This window comes from Serinus canaria, chromosome 1 (assembly GCF_022539315.1).
Source record: "Serinus canaria isolate serCan28SL12 chromosome 1, serCan2020, whole genome shotgun sequence".
Lineage (NCBI taxonomy): Eukaryota > Metazoa > Chordata > Aves > Passeriformes > Fringillidae > Serinus > Serinus canaria.
Window position 1 is genome coordinate 30,471,689 of NC_066313.1, and position 25,370 is coordinate 30,497,058.

At 39.1% G+C, this 25,370-nt stretch overlaps 1 protein-coding gene across 3 annotated transcripts in view; it reads right to left on the reverse strand.

Annotated features, from left to right (window-relative positions):
• The window catches only part of TENM4 (teneurin transmembrane protein 4), a 593,501-nt gene that overhangs the window by 372,584 nt on the left and 195,547 nt on the right, over positions 1-25,370 (reverse strand). For all 3 annotated transcript variants that reach the window (XM_050973321.1, XM_050973325.1, XM_050973318.1), the window contains one exon: positions 21,204-21,299. The gene's annotated coding sequence lies outside the window, so the exon portion shown is untranslated. The remainder of the gene's footprint in view (positions 1-21,203; positions 21,300-25,370) is intronic.

The window sequence follows — 25,370 nt, forward strand, 5'->3', positions numbered from 1 at the left end:
GAAGACACTCTGATGGATCCGTCTTTCTCCCAGGACTGGTGCAGCCCACATCAAATACAGCAAAGCCACTCTGAAGATGCCAAATTTGGCAGGAAGGCTCCTAACGCACACACTGAGTTATTCAGCAACAAAGCCAAGCCCTTGCCCACACAACATCCATTCACATACCCTGAGCACAAGCCGCAAATCACTCCTCTAGACAGCGCAACAATGGAAAGACCTTCAGCACCTATAACACAAGAGGTAAAATCTACACTGGGCCACCAATAAAAACCAGGGCAAACTAAGGGCATGGCCAGTGCTGTAAATCCCCTGTAAGGGTGGGAAGTGTCTTGCGAAAATTCCTCAATGGACCACCTGCCACTTTTCCAGAAAAGCTTTGTCATTCCTGCTAATATCACCTAGGGAAAATTCTTTCACGAACCTGGAAGTATCTTGGTGTTCCTGGCACAGACTGCTCTGTCAAAGACACACTCTCCTGTCAATCAGTTAATCCAGTTAATGAGCGATAGTTAATTGAGTTGATGACTGCAAACTTAAATACAGGATGTTACCAGGGAGCTCAGAGCTTTTCTCCCCAGAGTGCTACTGTCTACAGCCTTCATGGAAAGCCAAATCTTTTCCCCTTCAACATATTATTCAAGGCCACATATGTATCTTACTATAAGTTTGCACAATACTGAGCACAACCAGGCTTGGGTGCCACTGCAACACAGATTTGCCAGGTTTTTCAGTAAATCCTCCCGGTGACTTCAGCAGAGAACTGTGTTGCAAAATTTCTCAGTAAGACATCATAGCTCCTAGTAAAATCTGAACGAGACAGAAAGAATGTTGGGGATAATCTCAGATCCTACAGCAGGTCATCAAATACACATGTAAGACTATTCCTAAAGTGTAATTCTAAACATACATAAGTCTGAAAATTACTTAAAATTTCTAAGTGTACCTCATCTCCAGGTAGCAGGTGGGATTCAGATCCCCAAATTTGCACATCAGGAAGTTGTATGTTTATATTTGAGGTATGCTCAGACTCCAGATTCTGTTTAGTGTGGAACAGGAACTTCTATCAGATGAATAATTTAGTCATGAAATAGGCATCTAAAGTCAGGCTTAGGTTTTAAAAAATTAATAATCTGAGGAGTTGAAATTTGTGTATGATTGGTGAAGGTATTGGCAGTTCTTGTTTCCTGAGCCAGCTTTTTGTCTTTCTGATACAAACCTGGTTGCATGCAGCTTCCCAGATATGTGCTTTTTTTCCTTTTCCAGGTGAGGATTAAAGTCCCACTACATTTGTCTGATTTTGGGAGTTTTTTTATGACCTTTAAAGAGCCATCAGCATTCTTCTGTTAAAAATATTTTTTCCTATGTCTGGTAAAAATTTATTTCTCTGACTATTCATTTTTTATTTGTAAACCTGCTCACCCCAAAGGATGGTCAGTCAACAACATGTGAGCAGCTTGCATGGAGATTTTTTAGACACCTTTTGAAATAGAAAGCAGTATAGTAGGTATGGAGTAACAGTGTAGCTGCAGGCCTAGCCAAGCATATCAGCTTTTTCAAATAGTCAGGATTCAGCCTTATTGTAAATCATTCCTACTGATGATGAATCTATTGATTTCTGCTATCAGGTCATGGTGCAATCAGATGCTCCTTGCATATCTGCACATCCCTGATGGACTTTGCCACTGTTCCCCATTTAAATGGCTCAGGTGAGTGGGTTATAACCACCAGAATTTGTGGTGATGGTAGAAGGGGAAAGCAATGCAATTCATACTTTTGTACAATTTTAGTTTTCTCCCACCATTGGCCAGAAAAACAACAAGCACTATAATGATCTCTGTATCATGTATGCAGCCCAGAAAAATGAATTAAGTTGTCTGTCAAGGAAGGAGTAGTGCATATTACTTCTGATACCTTTCTCCACTGGATTTCCCCCCTTTTAATCTGCATATATTATACCTCCCTATACATAGATAAACATTATTTTTTAGATTAAGGACAACTAGCCAGCTAGTCCTACACAACAATTTAGAACAAAAACAGAGCATGAATTCCTTACATGAGTTAAATCGAAATACATCTGATTTATATTCTAGTGTTAAAACAGCTCTCTCAAGGTTTCTAATCTCCATTTTGAGCATTTTCTTGTCCTTTAAAAATCTATTATTCATGTCCCCTCATGAACATATCGCTCCATATATACATACAAGGACCAGGGAAGAAAAGTGTCTGCCTAATAGAAATGGAGACCTAAATTTGGAGTAAGTCAGTACTGAAAAGGATATTCAGGCAAACAGAAATAGGCACAAACTGTCTTTTGGGGAAAGAGAAATTAAAGTAATAAATATTGAAGGACAAGGAAGAAGCAGAGTTGTACAAAACTCTAAATGACAGGATGATGATAGCAAATGGACTTCGTGTTTCTTCCTCATTGAAATCCCACTGAGAATGCTTCTCCAAGATTTCTGCTTTGGGTCCTGACTCTGAATATGGACTGTGCAATATTCAAGGCAGTTCTCCATCCCTCTTTGGAAGAATTCCTGTGAAAACTATTTTTCAGATGTACAACACTGTCCAGTTTCTTGCTCCACACACTGACTGAGCACTGAGGATGAAGAGAGAGTTCCCATGGATTCCCAAGCAGGCAAACAGAAAATTTTTGGCCAATGCACTTATCATTTCAGCTTGATTTTTTTTCCTAATGTAGTAAAGATTTGGGACACAAGAGCAAACAGAGAGTGTGACCTCAGGAAAGTCCCATAGTAGGATCACTTTTCACTTTCCACTGACATTGTTCAGAAGGGAAAGTGTATCAAGGCAATGAAGATGTTTATTTATAACACATTGGAGATTATGATACATCAGTTCATGGAGGAGGAGAGATGTGGCACCAAAGTCCCCAACAAACAACTTCCTATGTTTAAAGAATTTTGGTCGTGGTTCTATATTCCCTAATGAATCTCTTCCTGAAATTTAATCATACACAATTGGAATTACTCATTCTGTATCAGTAGCACTCAAGAAGTTAAACCATGCTTATTCAAACACATACCTTAACTTTTTCTTATATCATCTGGCTCAAAGTCATTGAATTTAACAGAAAGTGAGCCACTTCCTTACTTTCTGTGCCATATAATTATTAATACATGTTCAATTTTCATTCCTAATTATAGATGTATTTCACAATGTGTGTAACTATACACAAATAAAAATCTAATTGAATCAATACCAAACCCACATTTTCCAGCTAATCACACTAATAATTCTCCTTTGTTTTCTCTATTTATGTCAGTGGATACCTGAAAAAACAATTAATGTAATGTTGCTCTAGAGCTAAGGAAGTAAATTGACTTCCCAAGCTTAGGAGTTTTTGCTGAAAATTTAATTTTCAGAATGACTGAATAAATAAGCTATTGTTATTTAAAAATTAGGCTTACTCATATGAAGCCTGACAAAGCACTGTCAATAACCTCTCCTAATAACTACCTTCTTCTACAAGAATATGTTGATCATAGAAAGTTGGTGATAAATAACATCCTGTTTGCTCTTCCACTGCAACGCTGTTACTTACCCATATTTATAACACACCATTTACTAAAGTGTGCATGTTTATAGGCTCTCTGGAAAAGTCTGATAAGGGTAAAGATTGGTGGCAGGCTATGCTCCAAATGACTCAAACTTCCTTTCCCCACTGACGCCGGCTTTCAGCAAAGCCGGACCAGAGCACTCGGCATCCTTCAGCAGCTCATTTTCTGTGCTCTCCTTGAGCTTTGTGGCAGTGGGCACGAAAGGAATGCAAAGTCATGCTCTTGTGTGCTGCCCTTCGGCTTCATTATTTACTTTACACTCTTCTACCTGAATGCATCAGAAAGGGCTCTTTTTAAGACTTCTCCCTCTCTGCCTGCTTTTAGCAGAAGCCTGCTGTGTGGCACTGTTAGTCTAATCTAAGCTGGTGGGAGGGCCGTCTCGATGGCTTCACCAGGTGCTGGGCTGTAGGGGGCTTCTCACAGCCATGTCTTGAAAAGCTTCGTTATTTACCCCTCTTTTCTAATGCCCACCACCCCGCCTTCGGCATGGCCATTCTTTAATTGCAGCCCAAGCTCAACGCAAATTCTTCCTGAAAGAATTCTGAGGCAGTTCCAGAGTTGCTTTTTATTTGCGAGTGCTGAATGGCAGCTTCGATGGCATATGTATACCCAGCTTAGCAAAAAGGGTACATAAAAGAGCTAAGAAAGGGCTTTGTTGTGCTTTCAAAGCTTCGGCTTCTGCCAGTGCCACGGGAATTTTTCCAGAGTAAGAAATAACCTAAATAGCTATTCCACTAGTGTCTAATATGGAGAATAAGAAATAATTTTAAGAATTAACTCATTATAACTTCAGTCTGAGGACACTGTGGAGAGTCTACCGAAAGTGAACAGCAGAAAACCAGCCTGAAACTTCTACCAGAGCTACTAAACTTTGGAAAGCTGGCTTGAGAGGTGGAACAAAAGCCATGCTGGTATTGCACTATGCTGATAATGTCCTTCCATCCATAGCGTGGCCCCAAAACAATGTCATCAGAAGGTCATTTGTCAAAAACAAATTTTGGCCAATCTACCATACATAACTCACAGTCATGGCTTGACAACATACTGCAGTTATCCCCAGCAGACACAACTGTTTACATTTTACACACATAATTGGGTCTGGTTCAGTAACATTTTTCATTGGTGTGTCTGCCAAAATTATTAAGCTATTAGTACATGCTGAATCCTTGCCAAGCAAAATATTTGCCAATAAAATTGGCCTTATCTGTATAAATGCCAAAAAGGTTTGTGTTTTTTGGTGTGTATGTGTCTATTTTTAAGACTTTACTCTTGTACGTGTATGTAAATGTTAAACAACATGACTGGACATTGATGTAGCATATTAGACCAAGATAGTCTAGGGTATGGATGTGATCCTTGGGATCATGTCTTGTCTGCCATGTTTTCTGCTGCCACAGAACCATAGGATGGTTTGGGTTGGAAGGGACCATGAAGATCATTCAGTTCCAATCCTGCTGCCATGAGCAGGGACACTTTCTGTTAGACCAGGTTGCTCCAAGCCCTATCCAACCTGGCCTTGAACACTTCCAGAGAAGGGGCACCCAAAACTTCTCTTCTGTGTTGCCACAGAGGAGATGTATAGTGTCCAGTAGAAAAACCCATGGAGCAATCTTTTTAAATCACTTAGCAAGGTATGATGGACTAGACAACATATCTACACTGAACCTGTGGGAGAGAGAGATCCTTAAGCTGGAATTCAGTCCTCAGCATGCAACATTCAGCCCCATCTTTACACATGAACCTGTAACACTACACAGTTCAGATCATCACAGCCACTCTGACATCCATCCTTCTGTCTAACACCCCAGACTATGTATTTAAATTCACATCCAGTCTTCACTACTTACAAGGATTTACAGAAGTTTAGCTAGTCACATATTTTTTTTAATGCACAGCTTTTTGAAATTTAAATGTGTGTTGGTTTTGTGATTGGTCACAATCATAACCAGAGAAAGAGTAATTTTGTTACTGGGAGGTAGATTCTTTTTCAGTACTATCTGCAGCTTCACAAACGATTCAGGCAAATGCTTTCTCAAAACCAGTTACTCACACTGAGTCTCAGCTTCCCAGCTGAAGAGGAGGTGTGCTATGTTATTTAAAAATGCCTCTTTTTAAATCTTGTGGAGAGGAAAATGGTTTTTAAGTGGCAATTATTCAGGGAAATTTTCTCCCACCTCCTCATGAAATAGGTTGTTTACTGCAATATTCTCAGTAATTTTTATTCAGACCATCAAAATGTGAGTCCCTCGAACTCTCCAACTCCTTGAGATCTCTTCTTCCTGGCAGTCCATTCCTGGGAAGCAAAGAATGACCTGAACTCCCACACACTTAGGAAGGGGTTACTGTGGCTTAAATTTATGGGGAACAGGATTGATTATTAGTATTGAGCCTCCTGTGAGGTAAAAACAATGCTGAGATAAAGAACAAAAGCACAAGCTTTACTCTTCCGTGTAACTGGACATCAAAGATGGACACTTGTATTTATTTGGGTTAGAAGATGCATTATCAACATGGCAAAGGTAGATGACAAAGTTTGCAAATCTGTGACATGATAACATCAGACCTCAGTTCATATGATGAAAAGGGGGCAAATTTTCCACCCTCATTAAAATGTCTGTGGTATCAGTATCCTCATGGGATTTACAGGTGCAATTCATCTTATCCTAATGCACACATATAAAACACATCAGCTAAAGAGCTCTGCAGAAGGCTGTTTCCCTTCACTGATAGTAGATGAAGTCCAGAGTGACTAGCCAAAATGTGGATGTCTGCACTGCCAAGAGCTAAAATACAAGGTATTGCAATTCGACTTCTATGAATGGCCAAGCGTTTTTGGTTTTTGGTTTTTTTTCTAAATCTCCTTAATTTCTCAGGTCCCAAAATTTTGATGGATCTTTTAAGTACTCAATAAGCCCACATGAGTTATTCAACATCTGGGAAGATCACCATGACAGTATATTAGTATATTAAACTGAAAAAACATATTCAGTTTAACATCTCCAGATAATGAGCTTCCCTGGAATGACCATGCAAATGTATGAAATACAGGACTTCAAGTTTAATTCCTCTATATTTTTAAAGACCATACTTTGAAAGGCACAGGTTTTTATATCACCATATTCAGGCATTTTTAGTGCTTTTTATTTTATTCTAGTCTCCTTTTTTTGGGTAATCTGTGCAGAGTTGCACCAATTCTCCACCCTTTGCATAACATCCCCTTAAAAGTCATTGAGTAGGAAAGAACAACAAGTCGGCCTTGACCTCACCTTCTCTGTATTTGAAAGGGGGCCTTTATCTTAATGTTCTCAAGTTGTGTGTCCTGCTTTGATTAATGCACCCATTAGCCCATCGCTTCTATTTTTTTTTCAATCAGTCAGCATACAACTCTCATCAAGAAGCCTTAAGGTTAATTTTAAATGATTTTTCCATATGGTAACTAAGAGACGGCATTCCTGCAGCACTGGCTGTGCAGCTGCACAGGGTAAGGTAGTGGACTTTGTCTTTGGGGATGCAAAGAACAGTTGGAATCAATGAACTTAAGCATCTTTTCTTCAATTCTTCCATGAAGACACCAAGACAATGTTCACACCTACATTGCCTTTGAGCAACATGAGGTTCAGCTCCATCTCACCCAACCTGGCTGATGTATCTGGGTACGAAAATACAGATTTTCTTCCACTAAAGGGTACAGACAGAATGGAAGTTCCTGAGGGTGGTTTCCTCATTAAGATCTATGAATCTCCTCTGGGATGACTATATCTACATCCAAAGGATATAGGAAATAGGATCAATCTCACAAGATAACAGCCCCCTGCTAGTTTTTTAGACTCCCCTAATGTACAGAAAATAAAAAGTAACACTTCTGTATTCAATTTAGCCATCCTGTTTTATTTGTTCACTGAAGATGAGAGGAACTGAACACTTAAAATTCCTTTTCTTTATGAAGTTTAAAAGAGACACTGAGGGGTTTTTTATGTGAGATGTACTGCATGAAGTAGGGACAAGCAGGGTGATCCCAGGCTGTAACTCACCTATTATTTCACAGTATTGTGAAAAGTGGAAATCCACTTTTTCTTCTAATCAGAGAGGGATTAGTGAAATCCTATTAAAAATGGTTATAAAATTTCTATGAGAAAATAAAAAAGAAAAAAGAAACAGGATGGTTTAGCTGGAAGGGACTGCTCTTGAATTGTTCTCCTACGTGTCACATCTCTACTTCTGGACACATCTCTTTCCTCTTGTTTAGTTCCCAAGGGCTATGCAGCTGCTCTAAGAAAGAAGACACCACCATTCATGCAAGGGATGATAATCCTTCATCACTTCCACCTTTCCACCCTGACAACTGCTGACCATGGCAGGAGCAACACAGAAAGGAACTGCCTTTATTATATATAATTTTTTTAACATCAGTAGAAAATAAAGCCTTCCACCTGCTATTGTGCAGCTGAGTTTCTAATCTCTGGTGCCAGCATGACTGCTGGGAGATGACCCTCAAGCCAGGGGAAGCAGGGTTAGGCACGCACGGGGCAGGATGGCTATGCTGATGTGATGTGACACACGTCTCTACAGCACCCAGTAAAGATATCCCCAGTTGTTACTTGCTGGGCAAAATTCAGTATTTCTCCCATGGGCAGCAACTCTGGACTACATTCAGCATGCTGGCATAAAAACTAACATCAAAATTATTTCACTTGCTTTTCCTACAGAAATACAGAGTATTCAACTTTTATTTTTAGACTTTGAATTTTGTTTTTAATGATCAGCCATAAGGAGGTGGCAATTAATCCCAAAGAACAACTCCACATATCATTGTTGGTTCCAGGTATTGGTGGGACTGATAAAAGAAAAAGAGTATGGGAATATGAAGCCATTGATAAACTGATGAGTGCTGATTATTAGGTACTTTTCCAAGTGTTTTGATTTAGATCCCAGGCCTTAAATAGCAATTTGTTCACATTATCAACAAAACCGTTTGCAAGGCCTTTTGCAGACTAAGTAGGTGAATGCTTGCAGATCCCTCTGCAGTTCTAATTTTTCTGGTCAGAACTCATTTGCCTACAGAAAATTTGGGTGACAGCCAGAGAAAAGTCACATTCAATTTCATCACAAATCCAGACATTAAATAGACTCAGAAGCTGCTGAACATCCACCAGGTTTTTATGATTACCAGTGGCCTCTGCTCTCCTGACAACTAAATCTGAAATACTGCGACAGCCAGCATGGGTGACAGAGGAAGGGATGGTAGGAGCTGGATGGAATATCTGGGTACCAAAAGCAAAGGTAAAGAGCCAGTGCCATAGGCTGTCAGTGCTGATATCATTTTGCAACTGAAAGCAGTGACTTAGGCGCTTACTTTCAGACATCAGCTGGAAAATAACCTCAGTTTTCTTATCTATAAAATAGGTCTAATTCTATTTGTCTTCCTCTAGGGGACCATGATGCCTTTGGGTTGCTAATGTTTCTGGATGCTCCAGGCTTCTTAGGAAATATGAGCTACTCAATCAGTAGTGGAAGTGTGGTGAGCACAGGTGCACTCTGCACTATACAATATGTATTTCATCCATATAGGATGCTAATGCCAGTTTAGAGAGGAAAAGGAAGTCCTTAGCAGATATTTTTCTGAATTAGCAAAGATTAGAAGGGTATAGCAGAGTTTGAAAGAATTCCAAATGAGGAATCAAAACAGAATTTATTTGGTTATAAAAATCCCCATGAATCTTTAATGGGAATAAAAGTGTGAAGGCTATCCCTTGACTTAATCATACATTTGTTCATTATTTATGTAATATTCTGACCTACCCAAACTTTTTATTTGCACATGTAGTTCTTTACTTAAAAGGATGATTTTCTTCAGCATGTATTGTACAGCACTCCCAACATAGGTCCATTTTAAAAATTTATGCATCCATACATGACAAACAAGGTATTGGGAGGGACTCAGAGGATAAGTTAATGCACCTATTTGTACAGCAGTCTCAGGCTGGTTTAATGGTTATGGATGAGGATAGATGTTTCCAATACTAGGAAATGCCATGGTGAAGCCATGTCTTAGTAAAGAAAAAGTTTTGGTTATGGAGAGAGTTTTGAAGATGGATAAAATTTTTTGCCAAGATGGTGTTAAGTTTCTGCATGGCAACTGGTATGGTGCTTGTCTTCCCAAGCAACTATTACATGTGATGGAACCCTCACTTCTCAGGGATAGCCAAGCATCTGATGGAAGTATTTCATTTTGCTTTGCCTGTTAAATTATCTTTATCTGAACTCATGAGCTTTTACAGTTTTACTCTTTCAATTCTCTCTTCCATCCTGCATGGGGAAATGAGCCAGCAGTTGTGTAAGATTTGGCTTCCTATAGAGCTAAACCACAACAATGGGTTAACCTTGAAAATGCCATGACTCAAAGTAACAGTAATGTCCACCTTGAAAAACCATAAGGACACAGAACTTTATCCTACGGCCAAGCACACAGTCACTTTCAAAGTGAAGGGGTTTTAGCCTTTTCCTCCATGTTTTCATGACACTTGCCATCTATGACACTTGTCCTTACCAGCATTTGCCTACAAGTCTTTTCCTATTAGTGAGTACTGTAATATGCCTTCCTTTGAGTTCTTATTTTATTTACATATATATATATATAAATGTAGGTATAGATCTGCTGAAAGGAAGGAGTCCAAACTATTACAATGTGGACCAGAATAAACCCTGGGATGTTTCAATTTATTTCCTTAAAATGCTGCCTCTGTGACACCGTAAGACTACAAATCTCCCTCAGACCACACTCACCACTTGCAAAATAGAAATAACATTTCTTAAAAAAAACCTTTCTATCCATTTCCTTTTATACAGAACAAAAACATTTAGGGATAGAGAGTCTAGTATTTAGTGCAAAAGCTCTCACACTAACTCACACTGCCAAATAGTTTCATAAAAAATTACTAAGTGATTATGGTGCAAGAAATATATGACAGAAGCATTCCTAGATGCTAGGTATCCCTAGATGCTCTTGTTTCCAAGAAATTTGACTACTGGAAACTTTCAGAAATATTAAAGTACATTTAAGTCTACAAGAATTATACTCAGTTTGAGTTTTGATAGAAGGTTTTAGGTATAATTTTAGCAAAATCTTTTTTCCATATCAGCTAAAGTCCCTGAGAAATCACTCCTATCTCCACACTGATATAACTTCAAAATGCCACACACGAAGCACTCTAACATCATTACTGGTGTGCAGTGTTGATTTTTATGTTGCAAATTTGATTGAAAACAGAAGTTTATCAGTGAAATGCTGAAATAGCCTTGAATATGGGGAAGTGAATGAGTATAATTGCTGATGGGTTCTTTTTATTATCAAGGAGTCTTGATTATAGCTTCATAGACTTAAATTATGACAAATCAAGGACAAGATCAATTTACTATCTAAGCAAATATTTATATGAAGCTGGAGATTGGCATATATTGATCCATTTATAAGGACCATAATTCTTTCTGCAAAATGCATTGGCATTGAGCAGTGCTCTTTTCTCTATGTGCTTCCTCAACAGCAAGGAGCTGAAAATCATGTAGAAAAAAGAAAACACTTGAAAAAGAAAATCATGTAGAAAAAAGAAAGCATTTGGAAAGTCAGAGGGCTCATCCCAGTCAAATGCAGCTGCAAACCAAAGTCACTTTTTAAGGACAGCCCTTTAGATGGAGATTGATTAATGCAGGGGTTGTGCATTGTAGATAAATTGATGAACAGTTCTTGTAGTAAGTTAGAAATCCTGCTTGAAGGAAAAGCAAGTGCTCAGAGCATCTAAGCTGTCAAACTGGCAAGTATTGATAGGCAACATCAGCCAGGGCAGAGCATCAGCTGCAACATCCCGAGTCTCCCTGCATTTGTAAGAGGTCACTTCGATATAAAGTAGAAGAGCGTTCCTAACTTGTGGGATGAAGAGGGATCCCTGTGAAATGATGACCATTCCCAACAAAGGCTGCTTTTGTTGGAGGAAAAGGCAAGTGTGGGGGCAGGGAAGAGAAGAGGCCGGATAATCTTTTGTTGCATTTGACAGTTGAAAAGGCCCTGGTGAATAATTACCCTTAAAACTAACAAACAAGGATAAAGAAAAAAAAATGCTTAAAAAGAGAAGAAAAAACCCCTTGACCTCTCCCTAGACACAATAGCTCCCTTTGAAATAAAAACAAAATAAAAATAACTCATAGGGGAAAAAAAATAACTTAATTTGACTTTCCTTTCTACTTTCGGCAAGTGCACACACACGCTTACATATATACACAATTGGCAGTCTTCCCCGTCATAGTTATCTTAAACTTTTCTAGACTTGATCCACTCACAGCAGCCAAGCTTATGCAAAATGCAATAAAAAAAATCAAGGGAAACTCCAGCAGCAAAAAGAGCACCCTTAGTTGAAGGCCCTATTGGTTTACCCACAAAAGAACAATTCCTGGTGAGAGAAGTTGTCACCTGTTTTGCATACTCCTTATTTTGCTCTTAATTGGCATTATATGGAAACTTATCTACAAGGCCATGGGAACCAAGAAGCATCCCTTACCCCCTCCTTCTTTGAACAAGCAGAACCCAATTAAAGCACAATTATCTCTGTTCTGCTATTAGCATCTTCCAGCAACAGAGACACACAGATAGGAGAAGCATTGTTAGTCTGACAGCAGCCACCTTTTCTTATGAAAATTTTTGTAAAGGTCATAAAGAAAATAAAGGAGACAAAAGTGGTCCAGGCTTTGGTGAGCTGAAGGGGCAGTGTTTTTTAAAAATATTTGATCTGGATTTCCAGATGATTTTCTAAATACATTTATTTTCACCAGAGAGTAACTGACCTAAGGCTCAAAATGCACTCATAGTGTTTGGAGGCAAGCCTGGAAAAATAAAGGAGATGGCCAAAGAAAAAGAGGAAAAATAGACACAGGTGTCTTCCCAGAACGTCCAAGCTGTCTCAGAAAGCCGTGAAATTGACAATTCCTATGGCAGGACTATGGAAAAACATCTCAGGGGAAAACAAACAACCATTTTTCAAACTGAAGTCCAGAGTCAACTCCTAAATCCATATCCTGCTGCTTAATATTGCAAATCTACAGCCTACATCCTGCACCCCCAACATGGATGGTCAGCACTCCAAGATGATCATGACTCAGAAAGGGTTTCAGTGACATGATTCGTGGGTTTTCTGGACACAATCTTTGAGCTGTCTTTGGAGAATGAACACCCACCACTGTTCTCAGTTACATATGTGCCTGGCTGTGACAGAATTCGAAGATAGCTCTGCATACCTTCCTTATCAGAAGCCATCCCCAATCTGGCAAACATTTGCACTACCACTCATCCTGTCTCATCAGCAGCTACTAAGAATATGTATGTGTCAGGAAACGTCATGCATTTCATCACTTCAGCAAGTCATGCCATCACAAAGCAATTTGTGTCCCAGTTGATTCCCTCAGTTTTCCTCCTGGATGACAACTACAGGTCTTAAAATACTGAGCAAGGAAACAAACAAGCTTACTTATTTTTCTTCTTTTTTTTTTTTTTTTTTCTTTGGGATATTCCTCTGCTGATTTTCCAACATTTAATAGGTCCAGTTCACATATTTTGTTGAAGAAGAATGCAGTATGTCCAGGCAGAAAGTTGAATTCTCCTTTTAGAGGTGCCCCGGAGGTGCCTGTCTGCTGCCCCCAGGTCTTGCCAGCAAATCTCAATGATAACATTTTTTGGAATTTCAGTTTCACATTCATTGCATGTGCTTGCAAATTGATTTAATTTCCCAAACAAGTTAAGAGCATAATGCCTGGGAGGATGGTTTTTAGGATAGCATCAGCTCTTTGACCCTCTACAGCAGATCTCCTGCTTTCTTCTCTGGGGAGCTCAGTGCTGCAGCTACACAGTTCTCCTGTCCAAAGAGAAAACCATGTCAGTGCATATGTTCTGCTTGCTTTTGTCATGGCACACATGGTTTTTGCTTTTACCATGGTTGGCCGGTGCAGTGAGAGGGAGATAGACAGTGTCCCTTCTCCAAGAGCCAATGGAACAGAGGGGGCTGTTGTGGACTCTCTACATAAACACGGTAGTTGAAAACAGGACAAACAGTTCTGACAGTGGATTTATTCCCAGATTAAATTGAACTTCTGCTAGTTGGGTAAGTGTTAACAGATCACCAGCGAATGGTAGGGAATTGGTTAAAGAGATCAAAAGATCAAACAAGGGGCAACAATGTTAAAATATGTTACTGCATTTAATTACAAAAATAAAAAAAATTCCCCTGTGCCCTACTACCATGTAATACCCAGACGCTGCTCTGAGAGCAGTGGAGCAGGATGAGCAAATCCCTGTCTTGCAGCATAAAGATGAAACCTGCAGGGAGACAGCTGCAGTGGAAAGGACTGAAATTAATGTCAAGCAATAGATGAGATTTTGGTGGAGATTTTGATGAGATTTATTGCTGAAAATATTTTCCCTGGCATATGTCACATCATTAAAATTTAAAAAAACCACCCACAATAGAATTAAGAAAATAAAGAGAAACTTAAAAACACTGTCTTGATAAATTGCAGCTTGAAACTCAGTCCTCACGCTCTCAGGGACAAAGATGGTCTTCTTTGTAAGGAAGTGTGCAGAAGTGTTTAAATGTCCTTTCAGATCCTTTCACCTCATCAGGTCCATCATCTGTGACTCTAGAGCATGTTTCATGGACAGTAAGGGCATTTTGCCAACATCTTTCAGGGCGTGGCTGAGTCTAACTGGGAACAGCCCTTGGAGCAAATTCTGCAGCTGAGCACTTCCCAGCAGAGCCACGTCATTTATACACAGTCTAATATGTGTGAATTAAGATCCTGTAAATATAAACAGCATGTTTGGCATTTGTCTGTTGAAGAAGCTCCTTGGGGAGCCTCTTCTGTGCCATCCTTGATGGGATAGCCAGAAGAATTATTCCTTTATGTCTGGTAATTACACATGGAAAGTGCCAGTTCCCTGGCACAGACAGCAGAAAGTGAGGATTGCAGGTGAATTGTGTATTTGCCTCAAACAGGACAGCAACTCTGCATGAGGTTGGCCAAACTAATTTCTATTTTCTCAGAAGGACTGAATGGTCTGTAGGTCTGAGTGCATGCCTCAGGCATACACCCGCCTGCCCCTCCCCATAAGTACTTTGCATTTAGCAATCCTTGAAGAAAACAAATTGTATTCATCATGCAGGGATGAACAATCCTCCTCGAGCCACATGTCCAGCTAAGAAAAACATTTCTCCAGCCTTTGGATTCCCCATACTTGGGCTGCTGTTCTCAAAAGCACTTGTATTTGTTGGTCCAGCTAGATTTGGAAGATCCTTGTGAACATGGTTGCATGGAACTTGTCTTTTCTGAACTGGCCTGTAATTCAGAGGTGCTGATATCTCTATTAAAATCCAGTGTAGTTACCTTTACCAACAACGCCATGTTAGGTTGATACACTGGCAATATACCAACAATGTAAGAGTTACCTACACACATATTATTTTTATATATTGCTAATATTACTAGCAATAATAATGTGTTCAAGATGGTAGCTTTAGCTCGGTCAGACTAGTTCATTCCTGCTAACAGGTTAAGTCTGATAAAATAAAGAACTTATTTCTCTCCCTAGACCAGGTAAGAGCTGTGTCTGCTTGGTATCCAACAAAAGAAAATAAACTATTTAAAAATTAGCAATAGAGCAAAAAAAGAGACTGCTCTACTTCTAAGGCACTAAACCTTACCAAACTGATGACTGTCCATTATTATCACTGGTAACACTACGCTGTTATTACAAAATGGACCTGGGGAAGAATCTCACCTGTGAAAGTATGTCTTAGATCTAATTCTAGATTTAGATATTTTTATTTATTTATTAAATATTAGCATTAGATTAATTCTAGCATTAGTTGCTAAATTGTCTTCTGTATTTAAGCCTGTCCTTCAATTTAGGGCTTAATAGGACTTCTCACAGGAGCTAAACATATGCTGAACAGTTTTGCAGCAACAGTACTCAAGGGTACTTTCTTATACCAGGTGAAGACAGATCCTGTAACTCACTTTCAATTATTTTTCCATATTTCTGTTGTTTAAATTACCCTGTTGCATAAGAAATGAATGCCCCTTCTCACTTTGTTTTTTGTTCTGCCTGACAACATGCACTGACTTCTTAACCCTGGTGAGAAAAATACAAACTTCCCCAGCAGCAGAGTTGAGGACAGTCAAGACACAGTTGCAAAATTAGCATTAAAATGAGATGAGAAAGCTCTGCTTTTTCACACAGAAACATTTCATGTTCCCCTGCAAAATGGAAAGTATGCTTATGTGTCCAAAAGCAAATTTTGCTCCCTCAACCCACTGTCACCTCACCCTAAAAGTCAATGTCTGATGAGAATCTGCAAATTAAAACAAGCCTAGATAGGGACAGACAGAAGATTTGAAAGCTTTGCCATGAACAAAGTGAGTTTACCTCAGCTATCACAAGTGAGCAGAAGCATCTTCCAGTGCCTAAATGGGATACAAAAGAGCTGGAGAGGGACTTTTAACAAGGGTGTGGAAGGACAGGACATGGGGAAATTGTTCAGACTGATAGAGGGCAGGGTGAGATTAGTTATCAGGAAGAAACTCTTCACTATGAGAGTAGTGAGGCACTGGCAGAGGTTGTGAAGATGTCACTCCTCCATTCCTGGAGGTGTTCAAGACTAGGTCTGATGGGGCTTTGACCCACTTAATCTAGGGGAAGGTGTCCCAGCCCACGGCACAGCGTTGGAACTAGACAGTCTTCCTGGTGCCTTCCAACCAAAACCATTCTGTTAGTCTATGATTTTATGGTTTTATGAAAAGAAAACTGGGATGAAAATCCCTGGATGCATAATTGCCTTGAGTCCTCAAAACTTTAGCTCTCTGTACCATGGCTGTAGGTGATAAACAAGGGCCTGCACACAGTCCCCAGGGGTGGCACGAGGCACCATGGCCTGCTCAATCAGGGCTGCAAAGTAAGGGGTGTCAAAGAGCTTTGGCCATGGCATAATGGGGCTCTTGGACAACGGCACAGTGCTTATAGGAGCTACACATCTGCTGCAAGGGGAAGATACACAGGCATGGAGAGGGCACTGAGGATGCACAGCTTCCACTGAGGCATCTGTGCTGTTCGCAGTCACCAGCTGTGACAGCAACACACACAAGCTGTGTGGGCCTGGTGCATGGCACTGTTAGATAAGTCTATAAAGTACATTATGAGATCATCCAGAGATACACAAAGAAGCCCTGAGTGAAACTCTGTAAGATCATAAAAGCAGCAAAATGGTGCCAGACTATCGGGATGATGTTCATGCCTGTTCATGGAGGGGGGGCATGGCTAAAAGCTGTTGCACTTGCAGGCTGTGGGTTAAGCCTATGTCAATATGCTCTCCACACAGCACATGATTTTCAGAAGGAAAATGCTCGGGTATTTCGGTGTATTTGTTAAACATACTAGGAGATGAGTAATAAGTATCCCTATTTCTCTGAGATACAATGTATCTGCAGATAAAGGTGGTTCCGCTGATATGAAGACACCTCTTTTTCCAGAGTAATGATGGGATCTTTGTTATTTCTTTGCTGTTTTGTATCAGTTCTTTGGAGAGTGTGAGATCACATCTCCTGTGTGTCACAACAGGAGTAAAAAAATTGGGCTGAAAATAGATTTCTGCAGCAAAGCAAAAGAAAAGCAAAATCTGATGTGTCCAAGAAATGCATCTGCAATTCACTTGCAAATCTAAACAGGGAGAAAACAATTGACAGACAATGTATAAACAGTTCTTGTAATAAACGTTTGAGTTCATACTGGTTTCTACAGCCACCCCCCTCCTGCTGCATACTCCACAGCCAAGTTGCTAATTACAGCCTTCCTGTTCCTCCTCTGCTAAATAATGGGAGGAGAAAGGTTTATGGCAATTGATGCACTTGACAGCAAAAATAAATAAGCAAATGAATACATAACTAACTAACTAAATAATTAATCTAGTAGTCTCCAAGACAAGGCTCTTCTATCATACCTTCAGTACCTTGAGCCAAACTTCAAGGATTATTCAAGAAAAATGATGATCTGGCACCTCAGAGAATAAGACATAAGTATCAATGCTTAATTAACACTGCATGACATTGATTTGAATAAGTAGAACCTTTTAGAAGGATGTCTCTCCATATTATGGGTTGAAACAAGATGTCTTGTGGGAAGAATGAGAAGTTCCCTAGGATTATGTAACATCTCTATGGTTATAGTACCTGGAGGCTTTGAGTGTATCATGAGCACAACATGTTAGATGCTGCATAAATATACAGTTGCTAAAGATACTTATCTTGGATTTGTAGTGTAAACAAGAAGAAATGCCATGCAGTTTAGGTGACAGGTTAATCAAGGCTAAGAAGACAGGGGACCTAAGGATATTTGAAAACACATACACATTGTTTAGCAGTTTCTAATTTGTTGGGACAAGGGGATTTTTACAAAAACTTATTCCCATAACTTTATCAATATAAAGTGTTTGCAGAAGTCCCCAAAGACACTGCAATAGGAGTTGCATTATGGTTTAACAGAAAAATAGAAAGGAAAAGAGTGCACAGGTTGCAGCAGAATAGCAAGACAGCCAACAACAACAATCAGTGTTTTCAAGCTGGGTACCAAATGCCAACTACCTAATGCCATCTTTCCTCACCTGAGTAAGAGCAGTCTGATCAGCAATGAGCTACAGTTTCCGCTGAGAGCTGCAAGAGGACAGCAGCTCCAAATATCACCCTGTTTCCAGATCAATGTTGGTGGCTCCTGAGAAACACTCTAATATTCTGAGGCATGTTTACTTTTAATAAAATAACAGACCCTGTTATTTGTACTGTTCATATTAATCTTGTGTGTGCACTGAAGAGGGACACAAAGTTGTTTAGAGGGCTGGAGACCTTCTCCTGTGGAGACAGGCTGATGGAGTTGGGGTTGTTCTGCCTGGAGAAGAGAAGGCTACAGGGAGACCTTAGAGCCTCTTCCAGAACCTAAAGGGGGCTACAAGAGAGCTGAAAGATTGACTTTTGACACTGGCATGGAAGGACAGGACAAGATGGAATGGCTTCAGTCTGGCAGAGATCAGGTTTGAATTGGGTATTAGTAAACAATTATTTCCTGTGAGAGTGGTGGGGCACATCCACAAGTTGCCCAGAGAACTGACTGAGTTGCCCAGTGACTCCTCCATCACTGGAAGAATTCAAGGCCAGGTTGGATGGGTTTTTTAGCAACCTGGTCTAGTGAAAAGTGTCCTTACCCATGGACATGGGTTTGGAATGAGATCTTTGAGGTCCTTTCCATCCCCAAACATTCTATAATTCCAAGACTTCACAGATAGTATTGGACCAGTTAGTATGGCATATCTTTGAGGCAGCTCTGGACAGACCCCTGGAGGGGAACATGTGCCTGATAGCTGGCTGACTGACTCCACTACCCAGTGGACATAACTCGGGAAAAATTCTGTGATTCCACAGGAAATAACTGATTTGGATTCTATTATTGAGTCTTTGACCTCATGTCACTATTCAGATCTCCCGGTAGCAAAACAGTTATCAAATGCATCATGGCTGTAAAAAACTGCATTTTGCAATGAGTAGCATTTTGTAACGAAAAAGTCTTCAGATTACATTGATGAGTAAGAATTCACCTTCAGTAAAAGCTATTTAGACATATCCTCTGAAATTCTTGTCTCTTAATACAGAGCTTGTCATGTGCAGCAACTCCCAGCAATTTAAGAAGTTTTACTTTAGATTTCCTCTTCTTTTCCTTACTCCACTCAGTTTTCTGTCACCTCATTACACTGTTACCACTTACCATGAAACCTTGACTTTGAAAACATTTTTTCTCTTTTTCTTTTTCCCTTTTTCTTTCTCTTTGTTTTTTATGCCTAGCCATTATCTTGCAGTGAGATCTTTCTCAGGGGTTAACTTTTTGAACTCTTGTTACAGACACAACATTTCAGCTCACACCAGCCCTAATACTTCCCTGTCCATGGCAGGGGGGAATTGGAATTAAATTATATTTATGGTCTCTTCCAACTCAAACCTTCCTATGATTCTAAGATTATGGGGGAAAAAAGCAATTTAATTCCTTATAGGAGTACATGGTTTCTCCCTAAGGAGTAAAGAATAAAGTCTAGGACATGACTTGTAGGCAAAATTTTCATGCTTTGGGAACTGTCTCTTCTTTCTTATGCTAGTACCTGTGTAGTGCTGGCGATTAAAGCACTGATGTTCACTAATCACTTTCATTCTGTCTTGCAAGTACACATAATTCTGCATCAATTTCATTTAAATATCACTTTATATTCATGGCTTTGACTTTTAGAACTCCTCCTATTGTACTTGTACTGTACTTAATATTAACAGACATTTCTTTCTCTCCATTTATCACTCATGTCAAGATTCCCAGGCTGAGGTGAACATTTGCTGCCTCTTTATATGGCAGGAGCCACAGGTCCTCCAGCCCTTCAGTTCTAGGTGAAAAGTTCTTAAATATCATCCCTCAGCAACTTTCTCTAAAAAAGTGTGTTTTGATTTGAAAGGCGACTAGACAACTTCCAGTGGTCCCTGCCAACATCAAATATTCCATGATTCTTTGATTCATGCTTCTGCTTCTCTACCATTTCTTTGTAATGTTCTGTCTACTGAATAGTCCCAGCTTTGCTTGAGATATCCCAGCAATGATCTCCAAGCAACCTTCCCTCTTGATCACTGTGGACAATGCCATCATCCTGTCACATGCCTGTAACCTTGATATCATCAACTCATATTCCTGTCCACTCCAGATGCCATTTCCCAGTTACACTGAAGCTACACACACATTCAAAGTATGTTCTGTGTATCATACTTCAGATAATGCCTTTCCTTGCTCTCTACCCATCTAGGTAAATCTCTATCTCAGACCTTATGTTTGAACATGTCAACTACAGCAGAATTCCTTTCTGTCACTTTCATCACAAATGTAAATTTGCCCTGATGATATTCCCTGGATACAAAGGCCTTTTTTCCAGATATAGCACTGATTTTCCTTCCCCAGTTCTATCAAAACTAGGCTGTCGGCATCCAATCAACCCATGCAGTCATTTTCCATAGTCTATGCACTGGATTTTCAAATGAGTGCTTTTGTATTTTCTTTCATGCTGCTCTTGATAAACTCATAAAAAATTACCTTGCTAGTGACTTTCTTTCTCTGTAGCAACATCTAAAATTCTCTGACAAAGACTAGGTTACAGGTGTGCTATTAGCATTGCCTGTCCTACTGACCAGCACTTTCTTATCACATCCATGGGTCTCTTCTGTCTGTCACTATCCACAGCTTCTTGATTTCTACTAAGATGTAAGCAATTTCATGCAGAGAATGTCTATGTTTCTAGAGTGTCTGGGACAGCAGAAATGAATCCATGACTGAGACTGTGATGCAAATTATCCTTATCAGCTAATAAAAATAGACACATTCTAGAGAAAATAGAAAAATTCCTCACTACTCCAATTAGAGAAATCTCCTCAAGAAACATTACAAATATCATAATTTTATTTTAAACAACAAAGCATGATTAAAACATCCCAGGTACTGGAATTAGTACTCACTTTTGGTAGTTGCCTTGTTAGAAATATCTAGGAACAATCCATCAAAAGCTTCTTGTAGGATACTGTTTTTACCTAGACGTGTTATTCTCAGTCTACCTGAAAAATACACAGACATAGAAAAAAATCAATGTTTTGTTCAGTGATTTTTATTTATTTGCTATAGAAAAATAAATTAAAACAACTCCTTACTGTTGTACGGGGTATCTAAAACAGTCATCTATACATACACGGCTCCTGTTGTAATATCACATCAGCACTACTAGGGTATACTTAGTCATCTCATAGAAAGAAATGCATTTTTTAAATACAAACTAAGGTTTTCTGTACAGCACTCAAAATTAGATGCCTGTCCTTGACCAACTGTGCAAACATCCATCCCTTCCATCTTTGCCAAAAGAGTAATTCATCAATTCTTTTACTCGAGGTTCAAGAGTTTCCAGTTAACATTGCAGTTATTCCTTTCCTCTTCTGTGTTTCTGCAGTCTTCAGAAGGTAGCAATAATTTTTTAAAATTTATTTATATGATTATCCCAAATATCTAGTTTCTTAAGTCTTTTCCTTTTGTTAGAGAGAAATGGCTGAGATCTTCCAGAGATGCCTCTTGCTGTTTCCACTCACATGAGTAAACTATATCCTGTCTGAGCTGTGTGTGGCATCAAAGAGTCCAAATTTAATGATGCATGTGTCACAAACCTATCACACTACAAGCAGGAGGTTCAAAGAAAGTGTATAGCAGCACTGGGGCTCCTCTTCTGCCTCTCATTAGCTAGTTAGTCTCAAGTCCCTTTTCTTAGCTCCTTTCCTTGTCTCAGGGAGACCATGTCCATATAGACTGGGAAGGTAGAGAACACAGAAAGAGGGTGTATGTAGTTTCACTGAAAGCCACATTTGCCAGACCCATCAGCTCTCCCAGGTTACCCACTTTCTTAGATATGCATCTATTTTACATTCACTCTGGTGCACAAGGTCTTGCAGAATTGGGAAAAAAAAAAAATAGAAGGCTGAGTGATATGGTAGCATACTGTTAGAGAAGTGGGATTCCATGTCTTTCTTTGGCAACTTCTTTCTGCATATATGGTCCAAAACTGCATTGACCTTTGAGTCTTGCCAATTGCAAATTAATTTTGAATCCAAGCTGTCTAATGAAAAGGTGCAAAGGTCACCTTTAAATAGCTGCTCTGCTACATTGCCCTTTACTCCATGGTCCACATCCTTTGTCTTCTTCCAATTAATTCTGCTTCTTCAAGAACACTCCTTGCTGCTGATTGTGTCCTCGTGCAGATAATTTCTCCTCCACATGCATTTTTCAAAGCTGCATCTCATTTTGTCATTTCCTGCCTAAGGTTTCAAGTCTCTCTATTTTTGCTGATTTATGCAGTGCCTCCCAATTTGGATCATTTGTGATTTTAATTAACATGTACTCTTTTCCTGTCTTCTGGCTAATGAATGAAGATATTTAAAGAAGACTGGACTCAGGACTGCTCCCTGATGGTCCCCCACTAGAAAACTCATGTGATTCAACACATTTTCATTTATTATCTCACTTCACTAATGGCCCTGTGGATGGTTTTTAATCAACATCACAGTCCTTATCTAAGCCAATCTGAATTAATTTTGTGAGTATCCTCTCTTGCTGATGCTCACTTCAAATCAAAGAAAACAAAAACAGAAGATGCCATCACTCACCAGAATCCTTTTCTGCAAGACCTGGAAATGAGGAGGTAATGAGAATAAATTGTTCACTTTCCTCTCTCAGGACTCTGGTAGACTTAGGAACCCCTGTCACTATAATTTCTATACTACTCCTGATTTTCAATGTAAGTATTTTAAAACTTTTGTCAAGGTAGGGAAGTGTTATTATTCCCACTTTGGAGAATAAGCTCCAGCACAGAAAATATAAGGAAATGGTCTGCTCTGCTCCTTTAGCAGTCATGGTTACAAACAGAGGGTTTTATGTTGCTCTTGCATTTACGCCTGTCTTCTGAAAGTTACTGTGACACGCCTACATGTGTATCTATGGGATGACCCATCAAATGCACCATCAAAGTGATTTCATCTCTTAAACAAAAAAACCCAACTAACCAACCAAATCCAATCCAACCAAAACAACACAAGCATCTAAATGTCAGTATATCCGTATTTGTATCATGACCTGAATGCCACTTTGAAAGAACAGGGCCAAATAATGTAAAGTAATTTAGAAAAGGTGAGACTCAGTTATTCAGAACATATAACTGCCTAATCCAGACCACAGGATACAGAATAAGTCTTATAGCAGTATCTGTTGGATCTGGTCCTTAAAGTTATTTGAGCATCTTCTTCTCACTCAGCTGAGTTTTGAGATATTCCTGAAGTCTTGGACGAAAGTGTTTTCTTTGATGCTATACAGGATGCTTATACTGGATTTGAATCCAGATCCACAAAGTCTAAAATGTGGTCCCCACCTAAGAATTTCTCTCCTTTCCTATCAAGAGTATAATTATGTCATGTGATGGATATTTCAGCACCAGTCATGGCTCTATGTTCCCTAAAAAGTAGGGTCCCAGTGACTACATGCACAGCATACTCCACAGTCACCTCCTGATAAACAGTTTTAATATGGTAATTACCTTCCTTTAGGATGAAAATTAAAAACACCTTTCTGCTACAGCAAAAAGGCATGTATAGCATTGATTTATTTATGTGGGTAATTTATTTTCTGAATTATAATTAATTGATGTTTCTGAATGAGCTCTGAATTATTCTCAAAAACTTTATGTGGTTTTTCATAAAAGCTAGCAGGACTTTTTTAAAATGTTGCTATTATCCCCTCTTCCCACCCTCTTTATAAATCAAAACCCATGGGGAGAAAACAGACAAACAGAACCCTTCCACCCCCATTAAAAAAAAAAAAAAAAAAAAGGAAGAAAAAGAATGAAAAAGGACAGGGACCAAATATTTCCAAAAGCATCAGGAATCATAAAGAAACCAATCACAACCTAAGAAATTATCTAAGGGAGCACAGAATGAGGTAACAATATGAAGAAGACAATTCAGAAAATATTTTGCAGGAGCAAAATTTATAAATACTCATTATATCTTTTAAACACATGTCCAAATTAGTATGTGTTCTTGCATCTTCCTTTGCCAATAATATATTTAGTGCAAGAAGATATGTAGGATAAAATATTGTCACCAATATTCTCTTTCTATTAGGAAATAATTACAACGTTTTTTCACTCCAAACTTTTAAACATGGCCCAGTTGGAAATGAATTGCCTTTGACTTGCTAAAAATAAGCATGAGAAACTTAATCTAAGTCCATCACCAGTGCAATTTATACTATACACCACTTCTGTAAGGTGTAATTAACAGTGCATTGCTATAATTTATTATTGGTTTAAAAAGCCTGAAAATCAGATTTTTACAGCAAAATGGGAAAATGGGAAGCTATATGCCAAGCATATTATTCTGGCTTATATTAATTCAGTTATTTTACCTTTGGTGCACATCCATCTATCCATACAATGTGAATGCTCCATTGAGAATGATGCTGAGTACTGAACCTTTGGCTCAATATGAAATACAAACTCTGAAGCACAGCTCCAATAATAGTTCCATTTGCATTATTATGATTAACATTCCTCTGAATAGGAAGCATCCACTAATATTAATTGCAGAAATAGTGAGATTCCAATTGTCATAAATCACTGTGCAGTATAAAGCAAGCTCTCAGAAAAGAGCACAGAAAAACTCTTTTTTGGTTTTTTTTTTTTCTGAGTTCACTTGAACCTCATTTTAACTAGGCTTTTTTATTTGTGTTCATTGACAAGACAGTAGTTATGCTTCTCTCTTGGTTAACACATTCTTTTCAGTAAGGTCCCAAACAGCTTTCACATGAAAGGTTGAATCCAACAGAGCATGTTTTTTCTCATTAAAGACTTAGCATTCACCCACAGGTAATTTATCACACAGATACTCCCTGTCTCACAGAAAGGAGAGTGGCCTTGAAGCCAATGTTCTTGGTCTGATCAGAAGTTTTCTCCACAACAGTTGAAATGAATGCCTTTTCAAAGATGGTGATTGCTGAATTCATTTAGTAAGTGAAAATATGGGAGAGGAAAAGATACAGAGTTTTTCTATTAAAGCAGAAGGAGACATTCTGCCTTAACTGAAACAATACCATCA